Source organism: Vulpes vulpes, unplaced genomic scaffold (assembly GCF_048418805.1).
Source record: "Vulpes vulpes isolate BD-2025 unplaced genomic scaffold, VulVul3 Bu000000692, whole genome shotgun sequence".
Classification (NCBI taxonomy): Eukaryota; Metazoa; Chordata; class Mammalia; order Carnivora; family Canidae; genus Vulpes; species Vulpes vulpes.
In genome coordinates, this window is record NW_027325675.1 from 410,697 (window position 1) to 431,744 (window position 21,048).

Consider the following 21,048-nt stretch of genomic DNA (forward strand, 5'->3'; position numbering starts at 1 on the left):
TTTCTATCCACTGAAACTTCACTCTACAGTTGTCCATAAATCTCCAGCTATCTTTGCTGTATCTGGAGTTGACTCTGGTCTTTCTCCCATTATAATACTCCTATTATAATAATCTGTAATAAAGTCTTTCTTATTTTTTTTTTAAGATTTATTTATTTATTCATCGGAGACACAGACTGAGAGAAAGAGGCAGAGACATAGGCAGAGGGAGAAGCAGGCTCCTTGCAGGGAGCCTGATGCAGGACTCAATCCTGGATACTGGGATGACGACCTGAGCCGAAGGCAGGCACCCAACCACTGAGCCACCCAGGCGTCCCTCTTTCTTACTTTTTAACCAGTGTCAGAATAAATATTTTGTTTAACACCACCATTTTTTCTCTCACCTCAATAATCCAATTCTCATTCAATATTATGATCCAATCAATGTACCTTCTTCTTTAGTTTCTATTTTCTGTTTTTACTGAAAACATTTTCACCTAATCTTTTAGTAAATTTAAGTGCTCCCTTGTCCTGTCAGTATCCCATGTCTAAGAAGGAAACTTTGAATCTGTATATGATAGACTGGATGTCCAATGGTGGAATCTAATGGTGGAATGTCTCTTGTCTCACATCCATTCAATTTTAATGAAAATCTGATCCCACTACCACTCAAAAGGTGGTACAGGCTTTGTCACTGAAGTGTGGTCCTTCCTTTACATATATCCTGTCGGCTAAAATTCAACTATTATTTCTTATCAATATGCCTCAAGAACTGCCATGTGTTTCATATATCTATCTTCTAGACTTTCAAATAGATATTCAAGTCCTTTACAATTCTGAGATTATCAATAAAAGTGAAAAAAATCACTAAATTTAAGCTTGTCATATATTTAACTTCCAATTTTACATTCCATGAAGCACATATCATTAATAATGACTCTCTGTTTATTTTTTAAATCCAAGATATAACCATAATCAAACATAGACAGCCTATAGACATATTCCTATGAGTAGGATCAAATTATAAGAGTCAAGTAAAATAATAAAATTGCTTATTTTATGACAATGACCCAGTTCCTTTATTTCTAGGTACATATTAGTAATTTTGTCTTGGGTCTTTTTTTTTTTTTTTTAATTACATGATACTTCAAAGTGTACCAAGAAAATACTTAAGGTTTGAAATATTACCTTGTACTTATGAAAGAAAAAATACGCATTATTTGTAGCTTACGTTCTATTTGTAAATGCTGATACTAAATATATTCTTAGGAAAAAATTCTATAAGCCAGTTAGAGACTGTCTCCACAAAGTGTTCTCCTTTTGTCCCTAAAATACTACCGTAACTTATACAAGCACCATTTAGATCCTGCCTTTTAATCAGTGCATATTCAGTATCAACATTGGCTTTGTGGCATGTCAGTACAAATTTTGTTGGACCCTAGAGGAAGAAGTATGCGTGTAGATGACCACATTGCAACAGAACATTCTCATATTTGTAGGCTGAATTTGTACCTTATAATTATTGAAGACTAGACTTATGTGTTTGATTTTTTTTAGGTATTATGTATAAAACAAGAAAATAGCCTTTTATTGATCTTGTATTGAGTTATAATTTACATGCTTTTGTGTGCTGAATTGAGACTGCCTTAATTAACATGTTCCTTTGTACTGAGAAATTCCAAGATCCACAGGCAGCCACTTTTGTGCAATATTCAATGGCTCAGAAATGTATAGGAGTTCTAAGGGTACATTTTGCTTTGTAATAATCAGTCATTCATCATAATCCAAGAACAGATTTTTTTCCCTTCATGAAGTTTACCATATGCTGAACATTAGAAATGAAGTCAAATCATATCTCATTTCTGAGAATAGAATATTGTTTAGACATGGCCACAACTTCCAAATCTCCCTGATAAATCATCATACTGCATTAGGCAAATTAAAATATTAATTGTCTGATTCAGAATGTTATGATTATAAATCTTACAGCCAATTTTCTTTTGCATTCATCTCCTAATGCCCTAAGAAAGATAAAGCATCTGCTAAATGGAAACTGCTTTTACATGTAAGAGGAAATAATATTGATTTCTTTCTTTCCATCAGTATCTCTCATATAATATGAATTTGGAGACTGTACTTTATACTACATACTTTCAAGGCAAAAGATGGGTAGGAATCCTGGTGTCATTCTGAGAAAAAAAAAAGAAAAGAAAAGAAAACCTGTAGGTAGTGTTGTAGTTTCTAGACTTAGAAGATAAATTTCTCATAGTGCTCAATTAGAAGACTAAAGAGAAAATGTTCCCAATGTTGGTTCCTTTTGAGTACTGTGAGGGAAAAATCTGTCTCATGCCTCCCCTCTAGCTTTTGGTGGCCTCACTCGTTTCTTGGCTTGTAGATAGCATTATTCCTGTGTCTTCAGATCATCTTCTCTCTATGCATTTCTCTGTGCCCAAATTTACCCCAACTTTTATAAGGTCATAATACTGGATCAGAGTCCACTCTAATGAGCTCATTTTAACTTGGTTACCTCTATAAGGACACTCTTTCTAAGTAAGGTCACACTCATAGCTATTGGGGTTAAGACTTGAACATGTTTTTGAATGACACAATTCAATCCACAATAGGTAGTAAAAGGAAAAAGAAAAAACTGCTTAGCAATACACTCTGGGATTATAGTTGTCCACACCTTCTGAGAAAGGTCTACTGGCTTCATGAAATATTCAGCAGATTTGTGTTCCTTATATTCCTAAATAATGAGGAATTTTGCTAGACAATTTTGAAAATTAATTTATCTTTTGAGTTAAAGCATAAGAAAAAATAGTCAGGGGGCACTTGGGTGGCTCAGTCAGTTAAGCATCTGCCTTCAGCTCAGTTCATGATCTCAGAGTCCTGGGGTCAAGCCCTGCTGAGCAGGGAGCCTGCTTCTCCTTCCTTGACATTAGTTTTGCAATGAGTTTTTGGATTTGACACCAGAAGCAAAGGCAACAAAAGCAAAAAAACCACATGTGTGAGGTGCTATCTCATTGTGGTTTTGATTTGCCTTTTCCCTATAATTCACTGATGTTCAGCATCTTCTCATATACTTTTTGCCCATTTATGTATCTCCTTTGGAAAAAAGTTTATTCAGGTCCTTGCACATTTTGTGATTGAGCTGTTGGTTTTTTTGCTATTGAGTTGTATGGGTTCTTTATATTTGTTGTATATTAACCACTTCTAGGATATATGGCTTGCAAATACTTTCTCTTATTCCATAGGTTGTCTTCTCATTTTGTTGATTATTTCTTTTACTAAACAGAAACTTTACAGTTTGATGTAGTTCTATTTTCTGAATTTTGTGTTTGTTGCCTTTGTTTTGCATGTCAAATCTAAAAAGTCACTACCAAGACCAACGTCAAAGAGCTATTTCCCTACATTTTCTTTGTTTAGATGTTGCTTTTCAGACATTCTTGACTATATTGTAAACAAGTTTTTGTTTTTAAGATTTTATTTATTTATTCAGGAAAGACACAGAGAGAGAGGCAGAGACACAGGCAGAGGAAGAAGCAAGCTCCATGCAGGGAGCCTGATGCGGGACTCGATCCCTGACCCCAGGATCACACCCTGAGCTGAAGGCAGATGCTCAACCACTAAACCACCCAGGTGTCCCAACAGGTTTCCTTGTTTGTTTGTTTTAATATATTGTAAACATGTGAAATGTTCATATTGACTGCTTTAAAAAAATGAACCAGAATTTTATGTTGTAATATATAATAGTTAATATTTAACAAAGTACTTAAATACAGATATTATAATCTATATTTACATGGATAAAGAAGAAAAAAGAAATGATAGGAAGTCTATTAAAACTTCAATGAATTATTTTGATAACCGGGAAAACACAGCTCATCTCCATGTCATTCAACCTATAATGAAGATATACATCAATATAATTTGTTGATTTCAGGAAATTTAGGTGATGGGATATTAATAAAACTATGTATAACACATATTGTGGCACACTCTCTGTCTTGTGCATTCTCAATACTGTAGGGACTCACACTTCTGGTCTTCAACCAAGAATTTTAATTGGTTTACAGAAAAGATAGCACAGTGATTTAGTCTCTGTTGTATACTACAGTCCATTGTTTCTCCATGTTATTGATATGAGTTGGTCTGCAACCTTAGTACAATCACAATCATTCATGTTTTTGTTTATACTGTGGTTATCCTTAGCATTCTCTCTCTCTCTCCATATATATGGGCCAAGATGAAAGTTGTTATTATAACAATGAAATTTGTTATTCTATTCTCAAATATAGTACTGATTTTATTAGCAAAAAATTTGATGATTTAACTTTCTGCTACACAGTATACCTAAAATTGTATTCTGCATAAGAATCAATTCATATACTTATGTAAGAGAGATTCCAATGACCCATAACAAATAAATTATATCAGTACATATGGGATCTAGGCATTGATTCTCTATATTAAACAAACTACCACAGTCGTTTGAGAATCAGAGTTATAAGAATAACTGAAATACCCCTTATTAAAATATTTTAAATGAAAGTTCACTGCCAGTCCTTAAATTCCTTCTTAAAATTAATCTAAAGAGCTCAGTAAAAAACGACAGATGCTCAGGTCATATGCTCAGATGCTTATATAGCATATCTGCATTCTAACTAGCCATTTGTGTGTTTTTTTTAAGATTTTATTTATTTATTCATGTGTGAGAGAGAGAGAGTGAGAGTGAGAGAGAGATAAGCAGAGGGAGAAGCAGCTTCTCTGCAGGAGCACGATGTGGGACTTGCTCTTGGACCCCGGGATCATGACCTGAGTGAAAGGCAGATGCTCAACTGCTGAGCCACCCAGATGTCCCACAGTCTGTATATTTAAACGTTCTGTAGTGACCCCTTTGTAGAAACATGATTAAGAATCATTTTCTTTAAATAAAATTGTTGGGACTTATGTGGAATTGGTGGTTTATTCTAGCAAATCCCCACTTTTCAATTCTATACATCACAGGTGAGTTAACAATTTTTCAAGCAATTATTTCCAATGTTGTATATAGTTAAGTACAAATATAATCAACAAACACTAACAATAACAACCAACAAGAACAAGAAGATGTATGCATTAAAGTAAATCCTTTCTCTGTATCGGCTACCTCAATCCTTTACCAGAAACATTCAGAGTATCTACACATATGATTTTTTTCTTTTCTTTTTCACAGAAAAAGATCATAATATTCCTGTTGTTTTGTATATTATCAACTTTCCGCATAGCCTGGCAATCTTCCCATCCTGGAACATACGAGTCTAATTGTTTTAATGGTCACATACTAATACACCCTACAATTATAAACAATGTAGTTAGCCATCACTTCATTAATAAATTATTCCATTGTTTCCACTTTTGAGACCAACATTTGACTAATGTAAAACTAAACATTTCTACTTGCATACTTTTGACTATATAACTGAAAGTTAAATTTCTATCCCTGCTAAAACTAAAGGTTTTTATACTTTACCTATGGCAACCTAATGAGAAACCACCCTCCAAAAATATTCCACAGGGATTCCATATTAATCCCTTCCCCATATAGCAAAATGGTTCATTTTTCCACATGCTCTCACCAATAATGATGATGGGAAATATATAATAATAATGGGGAAAATAACACATAAAAATTTCATTTTCAGTATTAGCATGGACTGTATATCAAACTCTTTAAACCTGTGCAAAACATAAATTAAACCTGTGCAAAACATAAATTGAACATGATTGTCCTCTGTGTAGCTCTAGAAAATCTACCATAATTCTCATTTCTTTCTGGAATAAAAGCCAGTTTTTAAAATTATATATTTAAGTTTTAGACAAGTGATCTAGCCCTACGATCTCATAAAGCATCATTCATTCATCTGGTCAACAAAAAATTTATAAATATGTTGTGTGCCACATTCCATTCAGTCAAAATCTACAGAAGCTACAATACTCTTGCCATTATCAAATGTCAGACAATAAATAAGCATAGAAACAAATTAATTGTTGGGCAGCCTGTGTGGCTCAGCGGCTTAGCACTGCCTTCAGCCCAGGGCATGATCCTGGAGACCCAGGATTGAGTCCCATGTTGGGCTCCCTTCATGGAGCCTGCTTCTCCCTCTGCCTGTGTCTCTGCCTCTCTCTGTCTCTCTCTCTCTGTGTCTCTCATTAATAAATAAATAAAACCTTTAAAAAATAGTGTTATGTTGTAAGAAGAGCTAACTAGGAAATAAGCAGATTAGTTTTACATAGAGCACTGCAACGATGATCATGGGCAGAGAATCTTAAATGTTAAAGAAAGGACCCAGACATAGCAGGAGTAAGAGAAAGTGTATTTTAGGCAGAAAAAAATGAGCTTTATCTATTTGATTGCTGAAATTGTGGGTAGCATGAGTAAAGTCCAGTGTGAAAAGGAGGAGTGTTTTGAAAGTTGAGGAGGTAAGAAGATGTTCAATCATATTAGGGATTATATTCCATAGAGATATATTTATATTTTGATCCACAGACATCTTGGTAATTTAAGCAAATAGACACTTTTTCAAACAATCCTACAGGTGCATTTAGATCTTATTGTGTATATATCTGTCAGGCTGGAGCATTCGTACTGTTTGTTATATGGATAATGGATAGAGATGACAACGATGAACGATAGGTAGCTGAATAGTTTATAGATAGATACACATAGGCAGATATCTGTCACTTTTTTATAGTCAATAAAGTTGCAGGATTGCTTAGGTAAGATCTAAAATTTTATAACGATGGTACAGCTCCTAGGGTACTAGCACAGTGCTAAATAGCTCATTGGCCTTTTAATTAGCAACCGACTGATTAAGTTGCATACATTTCTGTTTATTTTATAAGCATTGTTTTTGGAAAAAAGTTACTTTTTGACTGTTAAGCGTTCACTTCTGATTAATTGAAGGTCTAATTTGGGGACTGTCTTTCTTGGCATACTCTTTGGGAAAGCTTTATCCTTTTTCCTACCCAAATAGAGCTGTGAATAGCCGCATGATTTGGGCTCAGCCAACTGGATGTCCCCTTCAAGTTCTTTAAAGGCTCTAATACATTCGGTGGCTGCGTGGAGTGCTGCTTAAGCCTCCTATAACATTGGTTCTTTGGTTCTGTGATTTCTCAATAACCCTAATAATAAACTTTGTGTTGCCAGATAACCACATGATTTTTATGACATATTAGTTTACCTCCATATATAAACTAAATCTATTTACTTAAATATCTAAACAAATATCTATATAGCTAAATACATATTTTATTAACATATATTAATATATAATATTATCCATTATATTAATGAGGAGGTGTTTATAAATACTTTCTAAGAAAAAAGTGCTAACTTCAGTATTGCAGTTTATTGGCAAAATAGGTTTTTTAGTGGGTTAGTGTATTTGTATCAATACAGAATTCTGTGTTTCTAAAAAGGCATATGTTTGTTCTATAAAAAGACAAACTGTTGAATAGCTATATAACTAAACACTTGGTTAAGTTGATATTTTAGAAGCTTAAAAAAGCAAACCTTGATCCATATTCATAAAAATATATTTTAGTTAAATATTTGCATTTTGTTTATGCTTAAAGTGAAGCATATAGAAGCCACCAGTTGTTAATCAACTAATAGAGTGGATATCACCAGTGTAATAGAGAAAGCATAAGCTTTTCATCCACACAGGATCCTCTTGTGTCCACACAGATCTTTTCTCTAACATAAAGTTTTATCCTATGAACTTCTTCATGCAAATTTCTATCTCCCCATCCCTCTTCTTAAAAGCAGATGAATTCTCATCTTCTATAGAATTTCATCGACAGCTAGAATTGAGCACTCTAAACTCAGAACTCATTTGGCATTTTTAATTTTTTATGTTAATTTGCAAGTATGATAAGGCTGGTGTTTCTGAGTCTCAGAATACGAGACAGTTGAGGGAGATATTATACCTTATTATATTTTTAAATTTGATTTACATAGTTTGCCTGAAGATTTAAGATGGTTTTTAGAAAGAATTCTATGGACCTAGAAAAACAATAAGGTACAAGGCTAAGTGAAAAATGAGATTTATCGGGTGACGTTGTTACATAAAAGCAGGACATACCAGTCAGAAAAACCATTGTCTCTGACCTTCAAGTCTCCATAAATTTGTCCAGTGCTTCTGATAATCCCTGAACAGAGAGGGGATCTTGTTATGTCCATTAAGAAGTATGTCTTTTTCTCCTCTCAGGAATTCCTAGACAGTCTTCTGTTTCTTCTCACTATTTTGAAAACTGACGGCAGCCTGGTTGGCTCAGCAGTTTAGTGTGGCCTTCAGCCCAGGGCCTGATCCTGGAGACCCGGGATCAAATCCCACATCAGGCTCCCTACATGGAGCCTGCTTCTCGCTCTGCCTGTGTCTCTGCCTCTCTCTCTCTGTGTCTCTCATGAATGAATGAATGAATGAATGAATAAATAAATTCTTTCAAAAAAAAAAAGAAATGACAACTTGTTTGTCCATTTCCAAGTGCAAGTAACAGATCACCAGATCTGTTCAATCCTGAGAAATTACTGAAAGACTGAGTGAATCAAAGGTAATGGAATTGGCTTTCCAGTCTCAGTAGGTCCAGATTTCAGCCTGGGTCCATTTCTAGACTAGGAAACACAGTACTGTTAGCATATTAGAAGCTGAAATGTCTGTAGGTTCAACAATAATATGTTGTTGGCAGTGATTTCTGAAAGTTTGTTTCATAGTACAGTATTGCACACTTTTATTTGACTTATAATTTTTCCTTGGCAATTACTGAATTGGACATCCCTGACATATTAAGAGCCGGATCTACAAAATAAGGTTTCCATTTTTACTTCCTACCTCTTCAAAAGCAATCCAAGCAGGACTTAACTTTCTTTGGTTAAGTTCTGAATTTTTATTTCAGATAGTAAAATATGTATTTATGTGAAAATAATGGGGCTAAGGTGTGTTGTGAGAGACTTGAGATAATAAATAACTTGAAAGATGTGGAAAATATGTGTATTCGTTTTCCTAGAGCTGCTATAACAAATTGCTGCCTTGAAACAGCGCAAATTTATTCTCTTAGCTTTCAGGAGGCTGTAAGTCTGAAATTACAGTGTTGGTGGAGCCATGCCCTTTCTAAAGGTTCCAAGGGAGGTTACTTTCGTGCGTCGTCCTCAGCTTCTGATGAATTCTGGAAATCTGGCATTCCTTGGTTTATAAAGGCATCATTCTAATCTCTGCCTGCCTTGGTGTTTTTATGTTTTGTGTGTCTTTATGTCTCTCCTCATAAGGGCATAGTTATTTTGGATTTAAAACTCGCCTTTTTGGAGCGCCTGGGAGTCTCAGTTGGTTAAGCCTCTAACTCTCTGAACTCCACACCGGGTTCTGGGGAGCTCTGTGCTCAATGGAGAGTTACCCTGAGATTCTCTCCCTCTTCCTCTCCTCCTCCCCCAACTTGCACTCTCTAAAATAAATAAATAAAAACTAAGAAAAATAAATAAATAAAGCTCACCTTAACAAGCAACAATATGAGAAAGAAAGAGAGACGGAGGGAGGGAGGGAGAGAGAAAGAGAAAATAGAAAAGAAATAAATGCTGCATAAGGAAAATTGGAGGACAATGTATGAGCCTGTGTAGTTAGAATTGCTTTTTGTTTTTGTTTTTGTTTTTTTAGTTTGAATTGGTTTTGCTTGATGTTTTGAATAGTTATGGTTTATTACAGAGGAAGGAAGAAGAGATTAGAAATTTCTATCTTAGATGATTCCCAGAGAACAAGAACTTCAGTATTCACTGCTCCTCCCTTAAGTTATGAATATCATCAAGATCATCTCTAGGATTCAGAAAATAACTTTATTTATTTATTAATGAGAAAGAGGTAGAGACACAGGCAGAGGGAGAAGCTCCGTGCAGGAAGCCTGATGTGGGACTCCATCCCAGGTCTCCAGGATGATGCCCTGGGCTGAAATTGGTGCTAAACTGCTGAGCCACCTGGGCTGCCCTTAATGTCACTTCATAAAATATTAGATTGGAAGATACCTAGAATTTTGAAGACATTTACAAAATAGACATATAAAAAGATACCTCCACTTAGATACAAAAATTATTTCTGTTATTTAATATCTGATATCCTTTTATGGAATATATATATGTTTAGAGTAGTGATGTCAAGCATATTTTAGTGGTTTCTGAATATAAATTTTAAATTAAATTTAAGATTGTTTTATGGACATAAATATAATTTTATGTCTTATAAATATTGTTAAAATATGGGAAAATAGTTTAATCTTCAAATTTATTTAGTTTGGTTTTACTCTAGTTGTTAAAGTCTCCTATTTCAAGATTCTTTTAATATCATTTAACAGCATATTCATGTGGTAGTCGTCAAATGAAGGAATGACATTTGTAACTAATTTGAAATTCTGATATTTTGTTCTTTATTATAGGTCATTTCCATAACAAAGAAATTTAGATTTTTAACCATATGGCATTTTATTTTTTCATCTTCTTGTATAAAACAAGTAAGTTAAGGACACTCAACTGATCTTACTTTCATGTTTTAAAAAATATTTCTACTATTATAGTTTTTAATAGATAACATCTTACCTTGTATTGTAAATATGAAGCCATTCTCTAAACTGTTTGAGATAATGTCTTGAGATAATAGGTTATCATGCAATTAAAAAATAATATAGAGAAATCCCTCGTAACCTTTACCTGTTTCCCCAATAGTGTTATCTTGCAAGATTATACTACAGTATCACAACCAGGTAATAACATTGGGATAAATTAAGATGGAAAATATTTTCATCATCTCAAGGATCTTTTATATCACTCTTTATAACCATAGTCTTCTCTCACACCACCACCCATTCCTTAAATTCTGGCAACCACTAATAAGTTTTCCATTTCTAAAATTTTTTTCAGATTGAGAATATTATATAAATGTAATCATATAAAATGAAGCATGTAGGGATTGGCTTCTTTCATTGAGCAGAATTCTCTGGAGATCCATCAGGTTTATAAATGTATCAGTAGCCTCTTCTTATTTTTTTCTGAGTGGTATTCCCTGTTATGGATATAACAAAGTTTGCTTAGCCATTCACCACTTGGAGAACATCTGGGTTGCTTCCAGCTTTTGGCTTTTAAGAATAATGCTGCAATAAATATTCTTGTACAGGTTTAGATGGAAACATGAATTTCATTTCCCTGGGATAAATGCCCAGGAGTGTAACTGTGGGACTGTATGATAGTTGCATGTTTAGTTTAAAAAAAAAAGAAAAAGCCAAACTATTTTCCAGAATGGTTATATTATTTTACATTCCTGCCAGAAATGTATGGGTGATCCAGTTGTCCACATTCTCTCTTGCATTAAGTGCTTTCACTATTTTTTACTTTAGCTATTCTGATAAGCATAGGATGATATTTCATTGTGGTTTAATTTGCATTTCCCTAACAGTTAATAATGTTGCACATCTTTCCAGGTGCTTATTTTCTATCGTATTCTTTTATTAAATGTCTTTTCACATCTTTTGCCAATTTTCTAATTAGTTTTTTTTTCATTGTTGAGTTTGAAGTGTTTCTTATATATTCTAGATCCTAGCATTTTGTTGGATATATGATTTTCAAATATATTTTTCCACTCTGTAAATTGTCTTTCATTCTATTACCAGAATATTTCAAATAGTAAACATTTTTTATTTTAATGCAATTTAATGTATAAGGCTTATCTTTTTATTAATCATACTTTAGATCTCAATTCTAAGAACTTGTTACCTGGCTCTAGATTCTAAAGTTTTCTCTTTATTCATTTATTAGCCTCATACTCTAATAATTTTGCATTTTGTGTTTAAATCTATGATTGACTTTGGGTTAATTTTATATAAGGTGTGATACTTGACTGAGTTGTTTGACCTATGGGTGTCCAGTTATCCCATTTATTGAAAAGACTATCTTTCCTCAATTGAATTGCCTTTTTTACCTTTATCAAAAATTAACTAAAAATATTGGTGGGATATGTCTGAATTCTTTGTTCTGTTTCATTGATCTATGTTTCTTTCTCTATGGTGTTACCACAAACTCTTGATTACTGTAGTTGTATAACAAGTTTTGAAATTTAGTAGATTGATTTTTTTCCTTTGTACTTATTTTTTTAATGATTTTGCTACACTTATCTCTTTGCCTTTTCATATAGATTTTATGATAAACTTGCCCATATGTACAAAAAAAAGTCTTGCTGGAATTATCCTAGCAATTGTATTAAATCTGCATTAACAATTTAGAGAGAATCAACATTTTTACTATGTTGAGTGTTCCAATCCATGAATAGAGAATGTCTCCCCATTTATTTATATCCTTCATTTCTTACAAGAGCTTCATGTAGTTTGCCACATACAAGTTGTAAACAAGGATTATTAGATTTACATTTAAGTATTTCATTTTTTATGTGGTTGTAAATGATACTGGATTTTTTATTTCAATGTGTATATGTTAACTGCCAGCATATATTAATACCATTTTTAAAGATTTAACAGATTTGGGAAACACCAGCAAGATCATAAACTAGGAAGCTTCAGGCCTTATTCTCCCACCAAAGCATTAAACAAACAACTTAAGACTAGTAGAAATAACTGTAGACATTCTAGAAGTGTGTCAAAGACCTACAGCAACAACAACAAAAAATGCCCAACCAAGAGAAAGCCATTTAAAATGGTAGTAAATTTTGTGAGATTTCTACTCAGACTTAACTAAACCATTCTCCATGATGGTTTGGCATGGTTTGGAGGAATTGAACCCTGCAGTGTATTAAAAAGATTAGAAACCAAGTAGGATTTATTCCTGGGATGGAAGAATGCCTCAGCATACTAAAATCAGTCAGTATAACACAGTAACAGAATGATGAAAAACAATAGCAAAAATGCCTCATCACCTGAATTGACGTTGGGAAAGCATTTGACAAAATTCAACACTCTTCCAGGATAAAAACAATGAACAAACTAAGAATAGAAGAAAATTACATCAATACCATAAAGGTCATATTTGATAAATTTTCAGCAAACATCTTACTCAATGGTGAAGAGTTGAAATATTTTCCTATAATCCTATAACATCAGCAACAAGACAAGGATACTTGCTTTTGCCACTTTTATTCAATGTAGTATGGGAAACCTTAGCTAGAGAAATTAGTCTATAAAAATAAAGAAAATTTAAATTGGAAAGGGAAAAATTCACACTATCTCTGTATGCAGATGATATGGCCATTTATGTAGAAAACTGTAAAGGCTACATTCACTCACACTTATTAGAGAAAATTTAGTAAAGTTACAGGATACAAAATCAACTCATAAATAATCAGTTACATTTATGTACACAAACTATGAAAAATATGAAAATGACATTAGGAAAGCAATTCCATTTACAGTAGCATCAAAAAAGAATAAAACATTTAGAATAAAACACTTCATTGGTTAAATGAATTTAACCAAGGAAATAAATAACTTGTGTACAGAAATTACAAATTGTTGTTGAAAAAAGTTAAAGAAGATGCAATCAAGTGGAAAGGCATCCCTTGTTCATTGACTGGTTGACTCAAATTCCATAAGATGTCAATACTACCCAAAGCAATCCATGATTCAGTTGAATCACTACCAAAATTACAATTACATTTTTTTTTGCAGACAAAAACCATCCTAAAGTTCATCTGAAGAGTCAAGGGAACCTAAGTAGCTAAAATCACTTTGAATTAAGAAGAACAAAGTCAGATGTCTCACATTTCCTGATTTCAAAACCTCCAACAAAACTACGGTAATTCATAGTACAAACTAGTGACATATAGATAGATAAATGATAGATAGATGATAGATAGATAGATAGATAGATAGATAGATAGATAGATAGATAGATATATCTCCCCCCAATGGAATAGAATAGAGATCCCAGAAATAATTCCTTACATATATATTCCAATGATTCTGATAAGGTTTATAACATAATTCTGTGGGGAAAGGACAGTCTTTTCAAGAAATGATTTTGGGAAAATTAGATATCCACATTGAAAAGAATAAAGTTGTACCATATACAATTTTTTTAAAAGATTTTATTTATTCATGAGAGACACAGAGAGTGAGGCAGAGACATAGGCAGAGGGAGATGAAGGCTTCCTGTGAGGAGCCTAATGAGGGACTCCATCCCAGGACTCCGGGATCGTGCCCTGAGCTGAAGGCAGATGCTCAACCACTGAGTCACCCAGGCATCCCACCATATACAAAAATTAATTTGAAATGGATCAAAGACCTAAATGAAAACACTAATACCATAAAACTCTTAGAAGAAAATATGCAGGATACCATCACGACATTAGACATGGTGATGATTCCTTGGCTATGACACCAAAAGCACAGGCAACAAAAATAAAAATAAATTGGGCTATGTCAAAATAAAAACTTTTGTGCATAATTGTACATTATCAACAGAGTGAAAAGGCAACCCATGGAAGAGAAAAAAATTGCGAATAATATATATGATAAAGATTAATGCCTAGAATATCAAAGAACTCTTATGACGACAAAGAAAAAAGAAAAGAAAAGAAAAAGAAAACAAACCCAAACCCCCATTTTAAAATGAGCTAAGCATCTAAATAGATGTTTCTAAAAGAAAAACTAGGGGATCCCTGGGTGGCTCAGCGGTTTAGCGCCTGCCTTTGGCCCAGGGTGTGATCCTGGAGTCCCGGGATCAAGTCCCACATTGGGTTCCCTGCATGAAGCCTGCTTCTCTCTCTGCCTGTGTCTCTGCCTCTCTCTCTGTCTCTGTGTCTCTCATGAGTAAATAAATAAAATCTTTAAAGGAAGAAATAAATAAAAGAAAAACTACAAATGACCAAAAGCATATGAAATGATGCTCAAAATAACTCATCATTAGGGAAATACAAATCAAAAGCACAAAAAGATACCACTTACCATGCATTAGGATGGTTATTATTAAAACACAAAACAAAACAAAAAACAGAAAGTAAGTGTTGACTAGAATGTGGAGAAATAGCAACTTTTGTGTATTGTTGATAGGAAGGTAAAGTAGTGCAATTACTAGGGAAAACAATATAGCAATTAATTCCTCAAAACGTTAAAACTGCAGCTTTACCATGTGATTCAGCAATTCTATATCTGAGTATACCCAAAGGAATTGAAATTAGAGATTCAGACAGGTATTTATGTACCCATCTTTAGAGCAGCATTATTCACATTAACCAAAAAAATGGAAGCACCCCAAGTTGCTTTCATTCACTGATGGTTGGAATAGATATACAATATGCTATACACATGCAATGGGATATCACTCAGCCTTAAAAAGAATGAATTTTTGGTACATGCTACAACTGGATAAACCTTAAAAAAGTTACGCTAAGAGAAATAAGACAATCATAAACGAATAAATTCTGTATGATTCTATTTGTATGATGTATTAGTCAGGGTTTTCCAGAGAAACAAAACAATGGCATATCCAGTAGGCTGGAGAGCCAGAGAAGAATTGATATTGCAGCTCAAATCCCAAAGCAGTCAAAAGGCAGAATTCCCCCTCCCTTGGGGCACCTCAGTCTTTTTTCTCATAAGGCTTTCCACTGATTGGATGAGAACCACTCATATTATGAAGAGTAATCTGCTTAACTCAAAGTCTAATTATTTAAATGTTAATCTCATTTTAAAAATACCTTCCTTCATACAAACATTTAGACTGTTGTTTGACCAAATATCTTAGTACTACATTGTAACCGTGTTGACACACAAAATTAATTATTCCAAGTTTATCTCTTATCAACTTGGCACCCATATACATTTCTTTAAAGAATACCTAATCTACAAATAAATACAATAACAAGGTCATACTTTCACCTAACATGATACAACAATCCTGTGTATAAGCAAAACACACTAAGCCTTTCAACAGAAATGAATGAGAAGTCCTTGGGTGATTTTTCACTCTCCCTTGATGTCCTGTAAGATTACAGGATTAATAAATGTTATGAAGTAAAATTAATGATATTTAACAATATTTAAAGTAAATTTTGCAATATTTAACTGTGAAGTAAAATTAACATCATTTAATGTCATGATGTTAAGTAAAATTGAATACTTAACAATAAATTTAACAATATATATATACTAAATATTTATATACTATAGAGTAGTGGTTCTTTACCTCGTGACATGACCTAAACCTTCATTCTTAAAGGGTATGGGACAAAAGTAGTTCTGCCTACATTGGATTACTCTATTTTTCCATTAACTTTCATCACAGGACATAGTGATACTAATGGGGAGCCTAAGGGATCTCCTGTACCTCTGTATGTCCTTTGTTACCTCCACTGTGGGGTTGCAGTTCATTTTCCCAGTGTTAGTCAGTGTCGCACACCCCAGCCAGCATTAGTAACTCTCTCCTTTGCTTGTTGATTCAGAGTTATAAGGAACCCAAAGTGACCAGGTAGCAGTCGTACCTTCCAGTTCAATAGAATCACTATGTCTCCTACTATAAATAGGCTTCCATTTGAAACTGAGGTGTCTAGGCTAGCAGAGTATAAGTCATGAAAACAGAAAGAAAGATTTTTCCTAGGGCCTTCCTAGCGTAAGACAAGTAATGCCACTCCCATTTCTACTCCTTTTCTCCTATGAATCTTGAATATTGGAGAAACAGCACTGTATATCAGAAGCTTATTCGGAACATCTACCAGCTCCTGGAGAACCTTGCCCCAGCCTTGCAAGATGTTGCCATCTATCTAGTACTATATTGAACCCCAAAGAGGCCATTCCACACTTCTATGGAGTCAGCTGCTTCAGGATGGTGGGGAACATCATAAGACCAACCAGTTTCATGAGCATTGGCCCCTTGCTGCAGTTCATTTTCTCTGAACAGTTTCCTGATCAGAAGCAATGTTGAATGGAATACCATAATAATGGATAAGGAATTCTGCTAATCCACAGATAGTAGGTTTTGTAGAAGCATTGTATGCAGGAAAAAAATGTTCAGTAAGAACAAAATGCTGCCCCTTCTGTGATGGAAGCAGTCCAATGTAATCAACCTGTATAGCTTCTTGAATCTATAGCTTTATGTCTTTTGTCAAAATGGGAAGTTCTTAACCATTATTTCCTCAAATACATTCATTTATTTTTATCCCCACCATCTTTTTCTCTAATGGCGTGAATGTTATTTTTTGTTGTTGCTGTAATTGCATGGGATTCTAGTCTGTTTTTTTTAAATTCGTTTTTCTCTATTGCTCACATTGGTTAATTTCTATTTTTCTGTATTCCTGCTTATTGATTACTTCCTTTTATTTCTTTGCTGAAGTTTTCTATTTTTATATTTGTTTCAAAGATGTTCATAATTACTCATTGAAGCACTTTCGTTGTGACTGGTTTAAAATAATGGTCACATAATTCTGCCATTATTGTCATCTTGATGATGGCATCTATTGATTATCTTTTGCATTCATTTTGAGATCTTGTTTCTTGATATAACAGGTTATTTCTCACTGAAACCAGCACATTTTGGGTATCAGAAGACCGGATCTTTTCTAAACTTTTTGTATTAGCTAGCTATTTGACACAAGTTCACCTGGAGGAAGGTGAAATTATTTTGATATTTCCAGGTAGACATAGATGTCTAGATTCACTGTTTGGCCTCTGCTATACTCAAGGCAATAGATCTTTCCATTGCCATTTGGCAGGAATTGGCTTTCTGGCTTAGTGTGTATTCTCTAGTGATACCACACTAGGGTTGTACTTGTAATCTCTAAGTGATGGTCAAAGACTAGACTCTGTGCTTTCTCTGATACCACCCTGGTGGGAGTGTTCAGCAGTGTTCAGTTATCTCATTATACTCTTGTGAAGATGTAATTTTAGTTTTTCTCCTTTATGAAAGTCCTTTTAGCTTTTTTTTTTAATTTTTATTTATTTATGATAGTCACAGAGAGAGAGAGAGAGGCAGAGAGACAGGCAGAGGGAGAAGCAGGCTCCATGCACCGGGAGCCCGATGTGGGATTCGATCCCGGGTCTCCAGGATCGCGCCCTGGGCCAAAGGCAGGCGCCAAACCGCTGCACCACCCAGGGATCCCTAGCTTTTTTTTTTAATATATATTTTATTTATTTATCCATGAGAGACAGAGAGAGAGAGAGGCAGAGACACAGGCAGAGGTAGAAGCAGGCTCCATGCAGAGAGCCTGACCTGGGACTCGATCCTGGGTCTCCAGGATCATGCCCTGGGCTGAAGGTGGCACTAAACTGCTGAACCACCTGGGCTGCCCAAAAGATCTGTTTTAAGAGAGAAAAAAAAAAAGAGCGTGCCTGAAGAACATCAAAGTGATTGTTAAGTGCTTTTTTACAGATAGGTATAGAATTTGGAGACGTTTTCAGCAATAACATCTCAGAATCAATAGCATTCATTAAGGTGTTTGAGCTTTGACATTTTAAAGTGGTTTTTTTTCCTCTTTAAGTAATCTCTCTGCCAAACATGGGGCTTGAACTCACAACCCTGTGATCAAGAGGCAAATGCTCTACCACCTGACCAGCCAGGCACCCCCTACACTTTTACATTTTATTTTAGTTCTAAGGATTTATTTATTTATTTGAGAGAGAGAGAGCGAGAGAGAGAGCTCACATGTGGGCATGGGAGGAGTAATGGACAAAGGGAGTAAGAGAATTTCCAGCAAACTCCCCACTAAGTGAGGAGTGGGACTCAAGGCCCAGTCTTACCATCCTGATATCATGATCTTGAGATCATGACCTGACCTGAAGTCAAGAGTTGGATGCTTAGCTGACTGAGCCACCCAGGCACCCCAAACTTTAACATTTTAAAGTTTATTGTTTTAGGGAAGGATATATATATATATATATATATATATAGAGAGAGAGAGAGAGAGAGAGAGAGAGAGACAGAGACAGAGAGAGAGAGACAGAGAGAGAGAGAGAGCGCTGTGTGGGTGAAGGAGGGGAGCAGGGGGAGAGGGAAAGAAAATACAAGCAGACTCCATGCTGAGTGTAGAGCCCAACTCGGGGCTTGATCCACCCAACTCTGAGACCATGACCTGAGCCCAAATCAAGAGATACTCAACTGACTGTTGGATTTGAAGAAAGAATTTCTGTCCAGAATCTGTGCCATTAACCTTTACATTCAAATACCTCTAAAAATTTGCTATATATTAATCAGTATGTTAAAAATTACTGCTTTTTTAAATCATATATTCTCACTCTTTAATGTTTTACAGTGAAAATCCTATGAGATTGTTAAGTCTTACCAAGTTTCAACTTTTCCACAGAAGCTTCCATGGTCTAAATTTAAAGTAATGTCTCCGTTGCTGATAGGTTAACACATTATTGTAATAAAATTTTACCTTATTATTAATATTCTATTTTGCCTTTATTGTATGTATTTTTAGATTCTATAAACTATATGATATTATTTTAAGTGAAAATTCTCTTTTTTAAAATATTTTAATTTTTTTATTCATGAGAGACAGCGAGAGAGAGGCAGAGACACAGGCAGAGGGACAAGCAGGCTCCATGCAGGCAGCCCAATGTGGGACTTGATCCCAGGACTCCAGGATCACACCCTGAGCCGAAAGGCAGACGTTTAACTGCTGAACCACCCGGGCATCCTTTAAGTAAAAATTCTTAATGTTGGTAAGAATGCAACTAACTCGATGATGGGATTATAAATTGGTTAAGTTACTAGGAAAAAAAATCATTTTAACAAAATTCATAGAACCTCCAATGTGTTATACCCTTTATACTGCTAATTTTAAATTTTGGTAATATTTCTAATCCTATTCTGGAATGTAATCACAAGGAAATGGGAAGTACAGAAGAATTTATACATAACCTATACATTATAGTATTATTTCTAATAGTGGAAAATTGAAAACAATCAGAATATTAAGCTAAAAAGAAAGAACTAAGTTACTCCTCATTTTTGTTACTATTCTGTCATTAAAAACATTGCTAACAGAGATCATTAATATCATGAGAAATTAACAATGCTTTCTAAGTAAAGTTATGCAAGATGTTTATGACAGGTACTCAATATTTTTTCAACTGTCAAAAATATTTTAGAACAATTATTAAAAGTCAAAACCATTAATCAATTGTGTTTTCATCAGGATTAGCTCATGACTTGAATATTGACTTGATTTTTTCCAGATGAGGTGGCTTGCTTTTTCCATGTAGTTGCATGCTATAGTATTTATTGAAATTTTTAAAGTATCTCTTAATCCTCTTTTAAACAACATATGTGATACTAGGAGTAGGAGATGAATCTACGTTTTTTTTCTTTTTTTTGATATCTTCAGTTCCCAATAAGAATTGGTCATACAAAAGTTGTTGAATGAATATACTTTGAATGAAGTTAATTTAGTTATTTGCTATAAGACTTCATTGAAGAGATATCTATGGGCTGCCTCAGCCTTCTAGAAAATGTTAAACCTCTCATGATAACTAGTCTAACAACCACCAATAATAGAATGAAAGATTTCATTATAGCCAATTATTAGTTCCTTTTCCTTTTCACAACATACATTCTGCCCATACTTATCAAAGGGCAACTATCAGATCTACATCTCTCAACACTTCCTTAACCTAATGGTAAGCACAAAATACATGCCAAAGTAAAATGTAGGTCACAGTTGATGCTTCAAAATGTGTCTTAGAATATTAGAAAAACACATACTTCTGAAACCATGAAAAAAAAATTAAGGAGAAACATTTTCATCACTTCAGATGTTTATTCTTAATTCTCTGTACATAAAAAGGACACAAATGTATTCCTTATAATAAACTTTGTTCCTCCCTCATCTATTTTCGGAAAATCTATTCCATTTCTTAAAAATCTGATACAGTTTTAACCATCTGGGCCTGATATTTTCTTTGTGGGAATAATTTATGACTTTAAAAAAAATCTGTCTCTTCAGACGTTCTATTTCTTTAATTTTGGGTGTTTACTGGGAATTATCTATCCTATTCAGGTTATTGAACTTATTTGCAAAAAGGTGTTTATAATATTTTTCACTTTATCCTTTT

At 34.1% G+C, this 21,048-nt stretch overlaps 1 long non-coding RNA gene across 1 annotated transcript in view; it reads left to right on the forward strand.

Annotated features, from left to right (window-relative positions):
- The window catches only part of LOC140596523 (uncharacterized), a 182,202-nt gene that overhangs the window by 59,886 nt on the left and 101,268 nt on the right, over window positions 1-21,048 (forward strand). The window lies entirely within an intron of this gene.